Below are 17,723 nucleotides of genomic sequence, written 5' to 3' on the forward strand. Positions count from 1 at the left end.
TTCCAGGTGGACATGGATTTGGGGGGACCCGGTTTAACGCAGTCCAGGGCCGTCAGCTTCTAGACCAGCCGTGGACAAACTACGGCCCGCGGGCCGGATCCGGCCCATTTGAAATTAATAAAACTAAAAAAAAAAAAAAGACCGTACCCTTTTATGTAATGATGTTTACTTTGAATTTATATTAGTTCACACAAACACTCCATCCATGCTTTTGTTCCGGCCCTCCGGTCCAGTTTAAGAACCCATTGTGGCCCTCGAGTCAAAAAGTTTGCCCACCCCTGGTCTAGACAGTCATGGGGACCTCAGGAAAGGAAGAGCCTGCGCAGGAAGTACAGACGGAGGAGAGGAGGGCGCGGGACGGGCCCTCGGGAGTCACGGTGGGGTGAGGAGTCCTCAAAAGGAACTGGGGGTTGGTCACCGCTGGGAGTGCAGAGGGCATGGGGTCAGCGGGGTCAAGTGCTGTGACAGCAAGTAAACGGGGAGCTGAGCTGGCCTCTGGCTGCGGGAAGGGGCGGATTCGGGGCTGCTTGGGGAAAACCCAGACTGCCAGGATTTGGTTTATAAACTTCACAAGCGGCCAGGGCCTAAGTGGTCCTTTTCAGATGTTAGCTTTGCTGGTGCTGTCACTTCTCTTCATAGGACCAGAAGCCCCTCAGGGTTCGGGACACACCCCTGATTTTGTTCCCCGTGACACTGCCAGCCCCCAGGACAGTGCCCACGTGTCACAGACACTCGGTGCGCCTGTGAAGTGAACAGTGACCGGGGCCTGGCCTCCTGGCCCAGGTAGGGTGTTTGATCTGTCCCAGGTCCCCGGCGTTGGAAAAGGGGCACCTGTTCACGTCACTGCTGATCCCCTTCACTCTGCATCCCCACGGCGAGGCCGCACATATAAGACGCCGGCGGTCTGGCCATGGAGACACGGCGCCTCGCAGAGCACATGGCATTGGACTGACCACTGCCCCTTGTCATCCAATGTCATTGGATGCTTTCAGGGGGGGCTGTGGAAACCGTCTTGGCCAGGCCTGTGGACCTGCTCTGGGGGCTCCTTGGGCCTGGGAGAGGACAGGACAGGCCAGAACAGGGGCCTGAGCACCCGGGGTCGGAAGGGCAGGTGCGGGTCCAGACCGAGGGTGGCTGCGCTGGCTCTGTGTCCTCCGGCATTGAGCCCTCTGCCTTCAGACTTTGGCCCTGTCCTCAGCCGGCTTCTCTTCCCCTCCCCACCTCCTGTCTGACAGGCTTTGTTCAGAGAAAACTCTGGCACTCTCTGGCTCACCGGCCAGCGGTGAGGTGTCTGGTTCGTTTTGTTTTGTTTTTTCAGTGTTTATTAGAGGCCTCTGTAATCTTTCTCACCAGCACTGAAGCTTGTTATCCCCAGGCAGGTTGCTGCCTGGCCCGTGGTGGGAGCCGCAGCGTTCTGCCCTCTCCCACACTGCCCTGGGGCTGGCTGGCACCCCTGGGTGGGAGGAGCCTGCTGCGGACCGTGGGAAAAGGGGGCCCCTCCGCTTCCTCAGGGTGCCCCAGAGAAGGCTGGTAGGGAGGAACCCCCTTCTCCCTCTTGCAGAGTTTTCCTTCCCCCCCGGCAGAGCCAATCTGAGCTTCCCCCCAGATCTCTGGGAAGAGGGAGCGAGGGCGGTCAAGTTTTCTTGTCCTGCCTCATCTCTCCACCTGGACCTTCTTCCCTCACTCTCCTCACCCGACAGAATCTCATTCCCTCTGTCCTTCCTTCAGTGTTGCTTCTTCCAGGAAGCCTGCCCTGCTCTCCCTGGGCCTGAGGGGGCACCTGCCCACCCCGTTACCCGCACCTGGCCTCGCAGAACGTGGTGGGCTTGAAGGAGCTGAAACTGGAGTCTGGCAATCTGCCTCCTTCCCTCCCGGGGCCAAGCTTATTGCCTTCCTGCCTGAGGCTCCTGGCTTCTCCCTTCCCCATGGGAACCAAGGCCAGTGAGGAGCAGGGGAGCAGGGCACGGAGCGGAGCTCGGAGCTCCCCTGCAGGGGGAGGGGGAGGGGGAAGCCTGGTCAGGTGACCTCCCGGAAGAGGTGACTTTATGGCGTGAGAACTCAGTGACTGAGAGACGTCAGCCAGGTGACGAGCCAGGCCAGAGTGATCTGGCAGGAGGGGCAGCTAGTGCAACGGCCCTGGGGCAGGAACCAGCTTGGCAGGTTCGAGGCCACAAGGAAGGGCAGTAGGCGTGGAGCTGAGTGAGCCGTGGATTTTGTTCCAAGTGTGTCGGACGCCAGGGAAGAATGTGAGCTGTGGGCGGGCTTTCCCAGCGGCAGGGCCTCTCCTGTGCTGAGGTGGGGGGACGGGTCCCACGGCCGCCCGGCCCCAGCCGCCTCCGCCATCCTGCAGATGCTGGCCGGGACTTGGAACCGTACCCAGAAAGCACAGTGAGGAAGAAGGGTCCTGTGGGCGGGCCGCAGCACACCCTCACCTTCTGTGTCCAGAGTCGTCATCGTGGTGAGAAAGAGCCTCTCAGCCACCAGCAGGGATGCAGACAGGAGTGCAGCGAGCATTCTGGGCTTTGGGCAAAAGCTTTGGGCCGGCCCTCTGGATTCAGGTATTCGCCAGAAGGTGTAAGAGAAATTGTAAACAGGTTAAGTTAAAAGACAAAAGAGCCAGTCTTTTCCTCTCATTGAAAGGCTCTGAGTGGCCACAGAGACCAGCTCCGGGTCTGGATGCCGTCTCCCTGCTGGGGTCCCACCCTGAAGACCGACAAGGCATGCCCACCTCAGCCAGGCACTGCCAACGGCCCCCTTCTGTAAGGTGGCACTGTGGCCTACCCCTGTGTGACCGGTGAGGCTCAGAGACCTACCGGAGCCACGATCCAGAGCATGCAGCACATGCCCCCCAAGTCCTGTGCCCTTTAGAAAACCTTTTACTGTGAAATGGTTCATTCATACAAAAGAACAGAAGTGAAAATAGTAATAAGATAACATGGACACCCCGTACCACCGCCCGCCTAAGAAATACAACACGCCAAGACCAATCACCCCTCCTGTTGCTCCTGATCCACCCCCCCCCCAACACCGCCCCACAGGGACCCCAAGTCTCACCTTCATCTTCCTCTCCTTGTGTGCCTCCCGCTTCATGCCAGCTGCGCTGTGGTCTTAGCAAGTACTAATGTGGGGGGTGTTTCATGTATAAATACATAAAGATGCGTAGATGAGAGAGGAGTAGTTTCCTGTCACAGACACACTGGATCCTTACAGGGGTGGGGAACGTCCAGCCTGCGGGCCATATAAGGCCCGAGAATCATTTGGTCTGGCCCTGCCAAGGCATTGGGGGTGAATTAATTAACTGTTTGGCCAAATATAGCAGGCTAAATTTTAAGTTGATGATTTTGTATGGCCCTCTAATGATGTTACAGATATCTAAATGGCCCTGGGTAGAATAAAGGTTCCCCTCCCTTGGTTTAAAACAACAGAAATAGATTCTCTCGCAGTCCTGGAGGCCAGACGTCCGAAATCAAGGCGTGGGCAAGCTGCCTCTCTCCAGCTTCTGTCTTCACATGGCTTCCTGTGTGTGTGCATCCTCTCCTCTTTTTATAGGGACACAAACTAAGGCCCCCTAAATCCAGGAGCTCTCATCTTGACACCCTTAATTTGATCCCGTCTGTAAAGACCCTAAATACGATGCATTTGCAGGTCCTGGGGGTCAGGACACAGACATGTCTTTTGGGGACCACTTCTACCCACTGCAGAGAGGACAGTGCTCAAAAGTTACCACATGGGCAGATGCTGCTGCCCCGAAGCCGCCCGTGACCAGCCCTGGTGAACCCCACCGTGTTCTTCGACATCGCCGTCGACGGCGAGCGCTTGGGCCGCATCTCCTTCGAGCTGTTTGCAGACAAAGTTCGAAAGACAGCAGAAAACTTCCGTGCTCTGAGCACTGGGGAGAAGGGATTTGGTTATAAAAGTTCCTGCTTTCGCAGAATTATTCCAGGATTTATGTGTCAGGATGGTGACTTCACACGCCGTAATGGCACAGGCGGCAAGTCCATCTATGGGGAGAAATTTGAGGACGAGAACCTCATCCTGAAACATACAGGTCCTGGCGTCTGTCCATGGCAAACACTGGACCTAACGCAAACAGTCCCCAGTTTCTCATCTGCGCTGCCAAGCCTGCGTGGGTGGATGGCAAGCACGTGGTCTTCGCCAGGTGACAGAAGGCCTGGATATAGTGACAGCCATGGAGCGCTCTGGGTCCAGGAATGGCAAGACCAGCAAGAAGATCACCATTGCTGACTGTGGGCAACTCTAATAAATTTGACTTGTGTTTTATCTTAACCACCAGACCATTCCTTCTGTAGCTCAGGAGAGCACCCATTCACCCCGATTTGCTTGGAATGTTCTATAATCTTGTGCTCTTGCCAGTTTATTGGGTTCCATAATTTCCCTACCCCTTCCCAGTCTAGCTGGATTGCAGAGTTAAGTTTATGATTATGAAATAAAAACTAAACGGTTGTCTGTCAAGGAAAAAAAAAAGTTACCACATGATCAGGATGCTCGATCTATAAGTTTAGGGCCCCCTGGATCACCCGCCCTCATGAGCGACACAGTAACTATCCAGACCAGGAAGTTCATGACCAACCTCAGAAGCAAATCCTTCTCCCTGGGAAGGGAACAGTACCTAAGACAGAAATTCAGGAAAAACTTGCTAAATGTACAAGACCAAGCAGACGTCAACTTTGTGTCTAGATTCAGGACCCATTTTGGTGGTGGCCAGGCTTTGGCGTGGTTTATAAATCCTGGGATTACACAGAGATATGAACCCCAGCACAGACTCGCAAGATATGTCCATGTGAGAAGACGACGACCTCAAGAACATGGAGGGTGGAACGCAGGAGTCGGGCCTGCGGAGGCCGGTGTCGGGGCAGCAGACGGGAGAGGGGGGCGAACCGTGCAGTGACTTCATCCTACCTACGGTGATCGGCAGTTTCCCCGACAGCATTAAACCAGGAGCTTACAAGTTGAGGCCCCTACAGGACGGGGATGTTTCTGTCATTGCCTCTCCCCGCTGCTCAGTGTGATGGAGGAGAAGGGGCCTCGTGTGGCTGCCAGAAGCTTCCTCGGGAGCCTGCACAGGTGCGTTAGCATGTGGCCACGCACCTGCCATCCAGACCTGCTGTGGGCCGCCACCCCGGCCCTCCCGCCAGATCAGCCTCATCCAGTGCATGCTGTTGGCTGCTGTCAGGTTCTCCTCGCCCACCCTTTCCTCTGGGGCACGCCTCACCTTGTGATTAAAGAATGACAAGTAATTACTTGTTTAAGGCCTATCTCCTCCCAGGATCCTGCCTGTCCTGTTTCTTCTTTCCTGTCGGCCTCCAGAGATCACTGTGGGCTGAAAGAATGAGGTCCCGCCAGGAAGGCCTGGACCCTCTTGGCCTGGTCCAGAGCCCGCGGGGTGGGCTGGGTGGCAGGGAGGTGCCCAGCTGGGCTGGGAGGAGGGAATCGCTCCAAGGGGACTGGCTGGGTGGGGCCTTTCCTATGGCAGCTGAGAGCATCGTGCGAACACTGTCGCTGTCCCTGGCTTGCCACCTTGACTGGGCGCCAGGAGGCTCTGTGGTGATGACGGAGCACCTGCTCCGTGAGGGAGATCAAGACAGCGAGCCAGGGACAGACTGCTCCCTGGCCCTCCGCCACACCTGCTGGGACCTGCTCCGTGTGCAGACCTGGGGAAGGGCTGGTCCACAGTGCAGGGGATCCACACTCCAACTTCCCACGGTGGAAACTCCCGGTATTCCCACAGAGATCGGGCACGTTCTCCTTCTGCCTGATGTAAAAAGGCCAAACTCTTAAGTGCTGGGGACTAAGTGGACAGGCCCCTCCAGGAGCTGCGAGGCTCCGCATGTGGCTCCCAGACTGTGCCACCCAGAGCCGGGACGCGGAGCCTGCCTGGCTCCGCTTTGGGGTCAGTTCTGCCACAACCAGGGGTTTCTTCTGTGTCTGTCAGAGCCCCTCTGGCTCGGTGTTGGCTGATTGCTTGATGTGACCTTACGGGGGCTAAAACTCCTTGAGGGCCAGTAAATGTCTGGCTGAAGCCGCCATCTGTGGGACTTAGTTACAGCTGTCCAAGCAGCTTAATACGCCAAGCCACTCCCCTGGCCCTGCCTCGGCCTCTTGGCTTCATCGGGGCCATCGAGGCTGCTGCCACCTGCCTGGCTCAAGGGAAGCGTCACTCACAGCTCATTATTTCCCAGATTTTAAACGCCCACCCCCACCCCTGCTGCCCATGAAACAGGCCTCATTTCTCCTCTTTCCTTCTGAGTCACAGCCAGCTGGTTCTGAGAAGGCTGGGCTGCAGGGAACAGGGACAATGTTCTCATCAGTCCCGGCCAAGCCGTGAGCCGTCATTCGTCCTCCAGGGCCAGGAGAAGGTGTGGCAAGAGTGGGTGCCAGGCAGTGGGCAGCGGGGAGCCCAGGGGCGATGATGAGGAGGGTGGGTGAGGCCCTGGCCGGTTTGGCTCAGTGGATAGAGCGCCGGCCTGCAGACTGAAGGCTCCTGGGTTTGATTCTGGTCAAGGGGACTTACCTCGGTGGCAGGCTCCTCCCCAGCCCGGGCTCTGGTAGGGGCTTGTGCAGGAGGTAACCAATCGATGTGTTTCTCTCACATCAATATTTCTCTCTGCTTTCCCTCTCTCTTCCACTCTCTCTAAAAATAATCAATGGAAAAATAACCTCTGGTGAGGATTAAAAAAGGGAGGGTGGATGAGGCAGTGGGCAGCGCCGTGGGGATGGCAGCTCAGGCTGCCGAGGCTCCGTTTGTGGGAGATACGGACGCCTCCTATGCAAGGACATTTTTTTTCATATTTAATCCCACCCCACTATTGTGTCCTAAACTCCTCATGAGTGCCCTGTCCTAAGCATTGGTGTGAAAGTCTATAAAGCATAAGAAAGCCACCAGTTCCCAGTTCCTCACTGAACACAATGGATACACACAATCAGAGGAAGACAGGATAAGGGCATCTGCTGCCAGCTACACACAAAGAAGGTTGTCACCCATGCACAGCCCTACCAGTGCAGGGGGATGGCGGGGGGGGGTGGGGGGGGTGGAGAAATGACTCTAGGTAGCCTGCAGGCATGGCAGTGGGAAATAGAATTTGAAAATGGAGATTTGAGAATTGACTCCCAGCTCAAGTGTTTTCAGATTCATTTTTAAAACAATTCTCTCGGGCCCTGGCCAGGAAGCTCAGTTGGTTAGAGCATCGTCCTAATACGCCAAGATTGCGGGTTCGATCCTTGGTCAGGGCACATATATGAATCAACCAAGGAATGCATGAATGGATGGAACAACAAATCAATGTGTGCGTGTTTCTCTCTCTCCCTTCTCTCTCTAAAAAATATCAATTAAAAAAATGTTTAAAAAATAAATAAAACCGTTCTCTTGGTGAGGTAAAAAGTATTCTGTGAGCCCTGCCAGTCCAGCTTAGTCGAGTCCATCATCACACCTTGGACATGGAACTGTGGCAGGAAGTTAACCCTGAGGGGAGACCAGTGGTGTGTCTGCACCACGGCAGCCAGGGACACTGAGGGCGGCCACAATGGGCTGCACTGTCCCCCAAGGCCATATGTTGGAGTCCTGACCTCTAGGACCTCAGAATGTGACTGTATCTGGAGATGGGGTCTTTAAAGAGGTGATTAAGGTAGAATGAGGTCCCTGGGGTGGTCCTAATCCAATGTGACTGGTATCCTTATTAAAAGAGGAGATCAGGGCACAGATACACACAGAGGGACAACCATGTGGGGACACAGGGAGGAGACGGCTGTCTACACCTGGATCTCTGACCCCCAGCCTCCAGGACGGGGATAGTAAATGTCTGGTTTAAGCCGCCGTCTGTGGGACTTAGTTACAGCGGCCCGAGCAGATCAACACACATTCCAATCTCAAACAAAAAGTTTTCCAGCTTTTCCCTTTTTAAAAAAAAAACATAGAATGATAAAACTTTAATTCCAACTAACTTGGTCTTAGCAGTGAGGATGGACAACCAGCCACTCCCAGGCAAAAAGGCAAGTGCTGGTAAGAAACCCCAGCTCCAGTTGCTGCATCGGTTCACCGACCCTGAGTGCAGCCGCCTCCCTGCCTCCCTCTGTGTCTCCCCAGCAGCTCCCTTCCTTTCCCAGATGGCAGGAGGGGCAGCAGGCAGGAGGAGCTCACGGCCACTGTAACCCCAACTCTGCTTCTCCCTATGGGGGTCCAGTTGATGGAGCCCATATAAAGAGTCATCCCTGGCCGTAGAACACACTATTTCCAAACCAGATGCAAATCTTTGCTTATCCGTCCGTCCACTTCTCTGCCTAGACAACCAGCTCTCACATCTCGAATTATGGAGGTATTTTGAGCGCCTGGCCCGGTGCCTGGCTTAAAGTGGCTCAACATGACAATGTCTGCTGAATAGATGAATGAAATGGATAAAAATGTTCATCGTATACATGCTGAAAAATTCCAACATCTAACAGTTGTCATATCCTCTGTGAACGTTAAAGTGATTTTAAGGACGTGTCAGGAAGAAAGAAATAGACCTTCCTGGTGGTACTGCCATGGCCTGGGTGCCAAGATTGATCAACTGAAGGTACTCAAACAAAACACCCATTGATGGCCCCACTTAGCAAGCCCGGTGTGGGGGCGGGTGCTGGCTGGCACCGCTGCACAGCATGACCTGCGTCCTCAGTAAGCCAGCAGCCACGGGATCCAAGTTCCTCACAGATATGAATCTTTAAAACTTGGGAACGAGAAATCAGAATACCCCACACCCTAATTATTCGGTGTTCTTGAGAACACTGTATTTGCATGCTTTCAAATATTAAAAATTACCCTAGCTGATCCTCTCAATCTTTTGTTTCATGACAAATATTCCAGACCTAAAAACATTTCTTTTTGTGTTGGTCAGATTTTTAGGAACATGTCAGTAGGAGTTGGGCAATAGGAATACACCAAAGAGGCTGCAGGTTCAATTCCCAGCCAGGGCACATAGAAGAAGCAGTGAATGCATAAATAAGTAGAACAACAGATTGATGTTTCCCTCTCTTTCTCTCTCTCTCAAAAAAAAAATCAAAAATATATCTTAAAAACCTGTAGTCCCACGTGAACATCATACCCTGGAGGGCCCTGCTGCCACCGATCTTGGAAAGGGAATGAGGGTCTAAGCCAGCCGTGGGCAAACTACAGCCCGCGGGCCGGATCTGGCCCCTTTGAAATGAATAAAACTAAAAAAAAAAAAAAAAAAAAAAAAGACCGTACCCTTTTATGTAATGATGTTTACTTTGAATTTATATTAGTTCACACAAACACTCCATCCGTGCTTTTGTTCCGGCCCTCCGGTCCAGTTTAAGAACCCATTGTGGCCCTCGAGTCAAAAAGTTGGCCCACCCCTGGCTCTGAGCGGATGGTCTGCGGTCTGGCCGGCAGCGGGAAGCTGGAGGAGTTGAAGCAGGAGATCCTGGCGCAGACATCCCGGCTACTGGGACAGCAGAGCTGCATTGCGTGGGCGTGCTCAGCGGACACACGGAAATGGTTGCATTCTTGCGGCACCTTGGGGTGCCAGTGCGGGATGAGCGTGATGCCGGTCGGTCTCCGCTTCATATTGCTGCTTCCACTGGCTGGGGTAATGAGACTGCAAAAGCCCTTCTGGGAAGAGGTGCTCAAGTGAATGCTGCCCATCAAAATGGCTGTACTCCCCACACCATGCAGCTGCTGCCCGAAGGCGGGGCTGATCCAGATGCTAAGGACCAGGTGAGGCTATAGCAATGCACCGGGCGGCAGCCAGGGTAACCTGAAGACGATTCCTATCCTTCTACGGAGCACCCACAAGCATCCAACGTACCACTCCTCTATACTTAGTCCGTGATGAGGAGAGAGTGGGGGAGGCTTACCTGCCAGTGTCCCAGGGAGCAAGTACTTACATTGAGAATAAAGAAGATAAGAAACCCCTTGCAAGAGCACAGGAACGGTGGGAGTGAAGCAGCTTGGATTTTTTAATTTAATTTCTTTGTTAGTCCTCACCTGAGGATATCTTTTCCATTGATTTTTTACAGAGCGTGGAAGGGAGGAAGGGAGGGAGAGGGGAGAAACATCGATGTGAGAGAGACACATCCTCTGGCACGTGCCCTGACCAGGGCCATGGATCTTACCTGCCACCCAGGTAGGTGCCCTTGACCAAGAATCGGACCTGAGACCCGATGGGGAACGGGCCGACACCCTAAGCACCAAGCTTAGGGCAAGCAGCTTGGATTTATTCTCACTGTGAACGTTTCGTGGTTGTCCCCCGCGTCCTGGAAACAAAGTGCTTCAGCACAGACATCATCTCTGAAGGAGGAAGTGTTTTTTTACCTCCAAAGTTTGTAAACATTTTGAATATTGTTCCTGCTGAGATATTTGTTCTAAGCTTACAGTTTGTGACTGCCGAGGTTGTTCTGCTAGTGTTGTGTAGTCTATACAGAATTTCGGCTAATTCGAGTAAGCGGTTCTGTGGCTACTGTGAGACTTGGGCACTGTTCCAGGCCCCCTGTGACCCCCTCTGATGTGGAACAACCCCAGTAGCCTCGGGCCAACTGTTCTGCCAGATGTTTTTAGGTGGATTCTAGAATGTTCCTTCTGTAGAGTCAAAACATATCCTAATTTTCCAAGCTCAGAGGCCTATACCAAAAACTGCCACTTTTTCAAATGCACTTAATTTCTTTTTGTAAAAGGAGAAATACTTAAGATACTTCAGAGAACAAATTTTCCGTCGGCGGGGCTGCTGTTCCAAGTTTGGTGTTCATAAGCACGAAAATAATTAAACATGATAGCCTGTGCTCCCATGTATTCTTTTAACGAGGGGCTTCCCTCCATAAAATGTGTTCTTTTGAAGAGGAAGTTTTACAGTACCTATATTCAGTCATCCTGTAGGGAGACGAATGTAAAGCTTGTTAACATGCTGTGTTACAAAAATGTGCTTTGACTTGTATTTCAGAAACTTAAAAAAAGTAAAATGTTAAGAGAATCTAAAACAAACCAAAAAAAACCAAAAAACTTACTGGAAATGCCAGCAAGTGTGATGGAGTGGGATTCCAGTCACGGAACACGTGCAGCTGTTGGCCATGCGGAGCTACACAGAGTCGCCAATGTGAGTCCTTTGCTTATTCCTGGGAATACCACTCCCAGGGCTCGTATGAAGTAACCTGTGTGCATAAACTCATTGATATTTCTTTTATTTGAAAGGACAGCTCACCATTGGCAGTGGCGGGGCCAAGAGCAGCCACAGCCACAGCCACAGCAAGACTGGTCCCACGTGCTTCGGTCCCAGTTCCCGAAATTAACCCTTATCCTGCAGCTCCACGTGACGGCATTTCCTGCCCTTGCTTTTGACTTGATCAGTGGATCCCTTCCAACCAGTAACCTCTTCATGTTGGTTGGTAAGTTTACTTCTCCAGAGAATGATAATAGATACATGCCAAATAAAAACCACTTAACATTTTAAAGATAATTCCACGTCGTTACAAAGCAGTCACAGGGATAGAAAGCACAGCACAGGGAATATCGTCAGTGGTATTGTAATAACTAGCGATGGTGCCACGTGAGTACTAGGCTCATTGGGGATCACCTCATAAATTATATAAAAGTCTAACCATTATGCTTATCTTTCATTATTACGAAATTATAATACTTTCCCCTTTTTCTCCATTTCTTGACTGCTTTTCTGCGCTCTTTGGGAATGGGAAAAACAAAACTTTCCTGGGAGATGGGGGGGGAGGGGGCGGTGAGGAACCCCTGCCTGGCAATGGGATGGACAGTGTCTCTCCCTATGGCCTCAGACGACTGTCTTAGCTCCCAGCCACACACGCTTGAGGGATGGTCACAAATAGGAAGAAAACCTCAGAAGACCTGCGAGGCCCCTTGGGTGGCAGCGGTGAGAACAGGCCCTGCCCTCTCTCAGCCTGTCAGAAGGAAAGAAGTAGGAAGTAATCCAGATTCTTGGGGGGTGGCGGGGGCGGGGTGAGGGTAGGGCTCTTACACAGCAGCTCTTCCCCACTCACTTAGCCCTCACAGCCGGCCTCTGAGGCGGTGCTGTGATCCTCGCTTTAGGAATGAGGAAACTGAGACCCAGAGAGGTCAACCAACTTGCCTGAGAGTACACAGCCATGGCCAAAAAAAGCAGAGCCAACGTCTGAACCAGGCTACCAGCTCCAGAGTCCATGTCAGTAACCACTGTGTGAAAGTGGCTTTCAAAGAGGGCAATGGTGACTGGACAAGAAGGGCAGTTACTCTTATTTCAACGCCCCAGCTTGCAAGTTAGTCTTTATTGTCCCTATCTGACAGGTGAGATTGAGGCTTAGTATGGGTTACATACCTTGCCCAAGGTCAAGGTTAAGGGAAGAGGGCCCAGCTCTCAGAGAGTTTGAACTGCCCGTGGGCTCTTCTCCCTATAATAGCTGGGTATTTTTATTAGATGACACTATCTGATGAACTCAATGAAATCCAGAAAATCAAGTTGCAGGAAGCTTATGACCTGATTTTAAAACCTAATTATATGGGTGAAGGGAACAGAAATCTTCACCCCTGTGTGGGGTACCCCCAGAGCTGGGACTCTCTGTGCCTGGCATTTGCTGGGACAATGGGGAGCATTTTAGGCTGGGCAGCTGGGAGGCAGTGTGGACCCTCAGTGGACATTGGGGGTGGTACCTTTGTCGGCCCACACGGGTCAAGGGGTTTTGTCCCCAGCTTTGGGGTCAGCGGACACCTTTCGATATAGCATCAGGAACACGGGCTCCGGAGCCATTCCTGCATTCCAGGCAGAGCTTTGACCAAATCATGGGCGCCAGGCAGGTTATCTATTCTCTCGGCGGCACCTGTAAAAGGATGTGGGATTGAGTGAGGTTACAGGGGTAAAGGGTTTTCTGTAAAATGCTCCGCAAGTGTGATTTTATCGTCCCTGCTCTTAGGGACTGACATGCACCAACCAAGCTCCCACGATCCAGGCTGGCTCATTGATGGGTCAAAATTTCAGTTAATTGGTTGACTACGAGAAATCGAACAACTATGGACCCTGGAACATTTGGGCTGATGATGGATCTCCCTGCTTGTTGGCCACTTGGACCTCAGTTTCCTCATCTGCAAAATGGGAAGATATAGGAACCCATCTGGGGAGTTACTGTAAGAATTAGATGAATAAGCAAAGCACTTGCTTTATTTCCCTGTCTCCTCGGTTACTGACCTCCCACCTAACAGGGGTACATGGAAAATCCAAGCAGGGTGGACTCAGGAACCAACAGCCCCGGTTCACTCGAAGCTCCAGTCCCATCTCTGCCCCAACCTGGCCGGTGCCAGTAGGAAAATCCCTTTTGCATCTCTGGGCTTCGTTTCTTCCTCTTAAAGGGAGGGTCCCCTGTCCCACCATCCACCCACACAGCTCTTCCAGCCCAGACCTTCTGGCTGCTTGTCACACCACCATTCATTAGGTTCTTACATATTCCTGGGGGTTTGAGACACACCCAGATCTCTTGCTTGATTCCTTGGCTTGCTTGCATCTCTAGAAAGGAGAGGCGGCTCGGGTCATGCTCAAGGTTGACAACTAATTACATTATCCGAAGCCGAGGCTGGTGGCACATTTGTGAAGACACAACCCCCTCCCCACCCATATTACCTTATCTTTATCGAAACTTTAGAAGAATTGGAGCCGAAGCATTTCCCATGTTCATTGTTTTCCTGACTGAGGCTTACAAGGATACCACCCAATCTCTACAGTGTTGTTCAAATGAATGCTTCTGGGAAATAGTTTAGTTGGGTGGTACAGATAACTGCATCTAAAAGTCATTTTAGCCTCCTGAGCAATTCTCCATGGTTCATTCTTGCCTAGGTTTTATTAAAATAAGATCTGTGCCCCCCCCCCATGATAAAAGTAGTGCATATTCACCATAAAGTATCTAGGAAGTATAGACTAGCACGAAGAAATACATGAAAACTACCCACGTCCCACTCAGACAACCACTGCCAACATTCTGATGGGTCCCTCTGCAGGAAAACATATGATGTTTATACAGAAAAATGCACAACACTAATTGCGTATAGTAACAATATTTTCATGTATGGATGTGTATGTTTTTCTTTTACAAATTTCAGGCTTAGAATTTCATTTCATGTAAAACTTATTTTGTTGCCCAGCTGGTCTGGCTCGGTGGTTGCACATCAACCTATGAACCAGGAGGTCATGGTTCAATTCCCAATCAGGGCACATGTCCTTGGTTGCAGGCTCAATCCCCAGTAGGGGGCGTGCAGGAAGCAGCCGATTGATGATTCTCAGCATTGATGTTTCTCTCTCTCTCCCTTTCTCTCTGAAATCAATAAAAGTATATATTTAAAACAACAAACTGATTTTATCACAATTCTATCACTTGATTAATAACATTCTAGAGCAGTGGTTCTCAACCTTCCTAATGCTGCGACCCTTTAATACAGTTCCTCATGTTGTGGTGACCCCCAACCATAAAATTATTCTCGTTGCTACTTCATAACTAATGTTGCTACTGTTATGAATCGTAAATATCTGATATGCAGGATGTATTTTCATTGTTACAAATTGAACATAATTAAAGCATAGTGATTAATCACAAAAACAGTATGTAATTATATATGTGTTTTCTGATGGTCTTAGGCGACCCCTGTGAAAGGGTTGTTCGACCCCCAAAGGGTCGCGACCCACAGGTTGAGAACCGCTGTTCTACAGCTTTTTGTGTGAAAGATAAAGTTTATATCATACATGCTTCATCTAAACACAGCCTGCTTTCTTTTTTGAATTTGGACTCACTCTGTATATACTTGTTTGTATCTTGCTTTTTTAAAAAGGTTTTCCCCACTTTTAAGAATTAGGGCATACTTTACATATTAGTGTAGAGTTGTGTGAATTTTGACAAACGTGTATAGTCTTGTAACTACCACCACAAACAAGATATAGAATTTTGCCTGTGATTAGATAGTTATCAAAACATGACTGAGAATGTCATCACACTTTCTGTCATTTGGAAAGAAAATGATTTAACCAGTCTCTTTTTGTTGGCCTTTTAGCTTGTTTACAACTTTCTCTTACTGAACTTGCAATCTGGGGGAATGAAATGAATGAATGCATGAATGAATGAATGAATGAATGGAAATGAGTGAAAGCTGGGATCTCACTTTACTGGAGCTATACCAAACAGGCTTCTCCCTTCTCTGCTTGGAAAACTGCTCATCCTTTGAGACCCAGCTCAGATCTCCCCTGTGAAGCCCCCATGATGCCAGCTGGAGGGTTGGATCCTCCTTCTTCTGTGGTCCCTCTGCACCAGTCACACATTGTTTATAAGACAAACATTGCAATACTCTGTTTTTCTTCGCCCCTCCAGGCTGTAAACTGGGGTGCAGGGGCAGGGGGAAGAAGTGATGTCTTAGCTCTGTGTTCCCCAAACCTACGCCACACCTGGCACATAGGGCCCTAAAAATATTCATAAAATGAATGAACATTCCACCCCATTGAACTAAGTTTGGGTATCTTCCCAATTTCTCCCCCCCTCCCCCAGTGGAGAGCGTGTACGTGTACACAGTCCTGTCCCCACTACCACAAGTTATGCAGTCAAGCTTCCTACATTTGGGGAAATCGCAGGGGTCTGCACATCTGGAGTGCAATGGATAAGCCTCACTGTGGGAAACCACCTTTGTAATCATGCGCTCTCTCGCCTGCATTCACCACCCAGCGCCTGGGGACTCCATCATGTTTGTATTTGTTTTTTCCTGATTTCTTAGAAGGTACTTTATGAGCATGGTGCAAACATGGGCTGGATGAATTAAGCTGGTACATGTAAGGAGAGCTGGAGACTTTCCTCTGTTCCATACCCTGGGTTAGGGGTGCAAATTCGTGTGTGTATGCAGTCACTCAATAAATATTTATTGAATGAATGAATGAATGAATGAATACATGAAGGAAAAAGAGGTGTGGTCCTGGACTCTGGGAGTTAAGAAAGCCAATCTGGGGGAGTCAAGGAATCAGCCTGGGTAGGGTCCTCTGCCCCCATATTGCCTTTATTTAGACTTGGGTAATTCAGGGACTCCTGGCTGCCTCATCACAAATAGCCAGACAGTGGCAGTAGCGCCGGGCAACATGCCCTGACATTCTGGTTTGTGAAAAGTTTGTGCTCCAGGAGTCAAACCAAAGGGGGAGCATCTGCTTTCATGTATTAAAGGTGTATTTATCAATATCTGTACCTGCAGGATCTAGCACAGGACTTGGCACAGAGCTGGTGTTTAAAAAGGTTTGAGTAAGGCTGAAATAGGAATATGAATAAGGATAAAAATGACCATCATTTGCAGAGTGCCTCCCAGCCAGGTTCTCATCTGGTTGCTCTCTGCAGATGTTCTACTTATTAGGAAAGCCCTGGGGTGGTTCTGGATCCTCTTCCCATCCAAGAGATAAGGCTCTGAATCGCAGACAGGTTCCCCTGAGTCAGACTCGGGCGCACACCGCGAGAAGCGCACACGGCCAGAAGCATCTGCGGGAGCCGAACCGGGTGCGCCTGGCTCCGAAGCCTGCATTCACCACCCTGCGCCTGGGGACTCGGCTGCCAGCGCTGCGCATCTCTGCCTCTCGGACCACAGCAGGTAAAGCGAGGTCAAGGGGTCTTGCGTGGAAAGCGCGTCCTTCGGAGTCCGGTAAGGATCGGTACCGCGCAGGCTCCGGAAGCGACGCCGCGGGCTCGGACCTGCCAGCAGGTGACTTCCGCCCGCGCGCGCTCCCAGCAAGGTGTGGAGACGTGACGTCGGGAAGAGTCTGGCCCAGAGCCTGATAAAGAGTGGACGCTCCATCATGACTCTGGAGTCCTCGCGCAGTAGGAGATTTGGGGGCGGCCCGGGAGGTGCCAGATGCTGTCAGGACCCGAGCCCGGAGCCACGACTCCGGGGAGGCGACCCCGGCCTGGGCGGGGCCTGTGGGGGCGGGGCTCCGGCCGCGCCCATCCAATCGGCGCCTGGGAGGCGCAGACCGCCCCACCTGAGGAGGCGGCGCTTGCGCTCTCGGCCGCCACGGTGCTCGCCCGACGCCCCTCCCCGGGGCGGGGCGGGCCGGGCCGGCGGCGCTCGGCGCTGACGCTACGCCGACGCGCCCGACGTCGGGCACGTTGACGCCGGCGACGCGCAGCCGGGCCCGCTCCTCCCGTGCTCCGCCAGTGTCCGGCCGCGGGCCGGCCTTAGTGACTGGGGGCGGCGGGCCCGGGGCCGCGGGCGCGGGGCGCGCGCGGGCGCGGGCTGCCTTCGTCGGGCCCCGAGCTCGCCCGGAGCGAGCGGCCGCCCGGGAGCCGCGGCGGAGCCTCCTCGCCTGCTCCCGCCGGCGAGCAAGGTAAGGGAGCGGGAGACTGAGGCAGGCTCGGGCGGAGCGGGGTCCCGGGAGCCAGCCCCTCCCCGGGACGGCACCGCTGCCGATTAATGTCAGCCTCGCGGGAAGGGCGCGCTCCGGGGGGCGCAGGGCGGGAACTGGGGGCGGGGCCCGCGGCGCGGGGTCGGTGCGAGAGCCCTGCGGGCGCCCGCTGGAACCCCGGCGGGACCCCGGGAGGATGCGTCCCCCGCCCGCGCCCCGAGGGACGAGCTCAGGCACTCGCGCCGCCCCCTCCCCTGCCCCCAGCGCCCCGGTGATCCCAGCTCCGAGCGCGAAAGGCAAACACCTGTGGCCGCGAGAAACCCCGACTCAGGCTGATCTCCCGTTGCAAACGGTTCTCAGCACCCCGGGGTC

The 17,723-nt window shown here is 52.6% G+C and overlaps 2 pseudogenes across 2 annotated transcripts; both read left to right on the forward strand.

Annotated features, from left to right (window-relative positions):
* Positions 1-293: 293 nt before the first annotated feature.
* On the forward strand, positions 294-4,317 carry LOC308524744 (peptidyl-prolyl cis-trans isomerase A-like; annotated as a pseudogene). Its single transcript has 3 exons — positions 294-382; positions 2,446-2,558; positions 3,767-4,317. The product of its transcript is annotated as a peptidyl-prolyl cis-trans isomerase A-like (transcript).
* A 5,066-nt stretch (positions 4,318-9,383) lies between these two features.
* On the forward strand, positions 9,384-9,774 carry LOC308524194 (annotated as a pseudogene). Its single transcript has one exon. The product of its transcript is annotated as an uncharacterized misc_RNA (transcript).
* Positions 9,775-17,723: the final 7,949 nt, after the last annotated feature.

This window comes from Myotis nattereri (genome assembly GCF_964212035.1).
Source record: "Myotis nattereri genome assembly, chromosome: 9".
Taxonomy (NCBI): domain Eukaryota; kingdom Metazoa; phylum Chordata; class Mammalia; order Chiroptera; family Vespertilionidae; genus Myotis; species Myotis nattereri.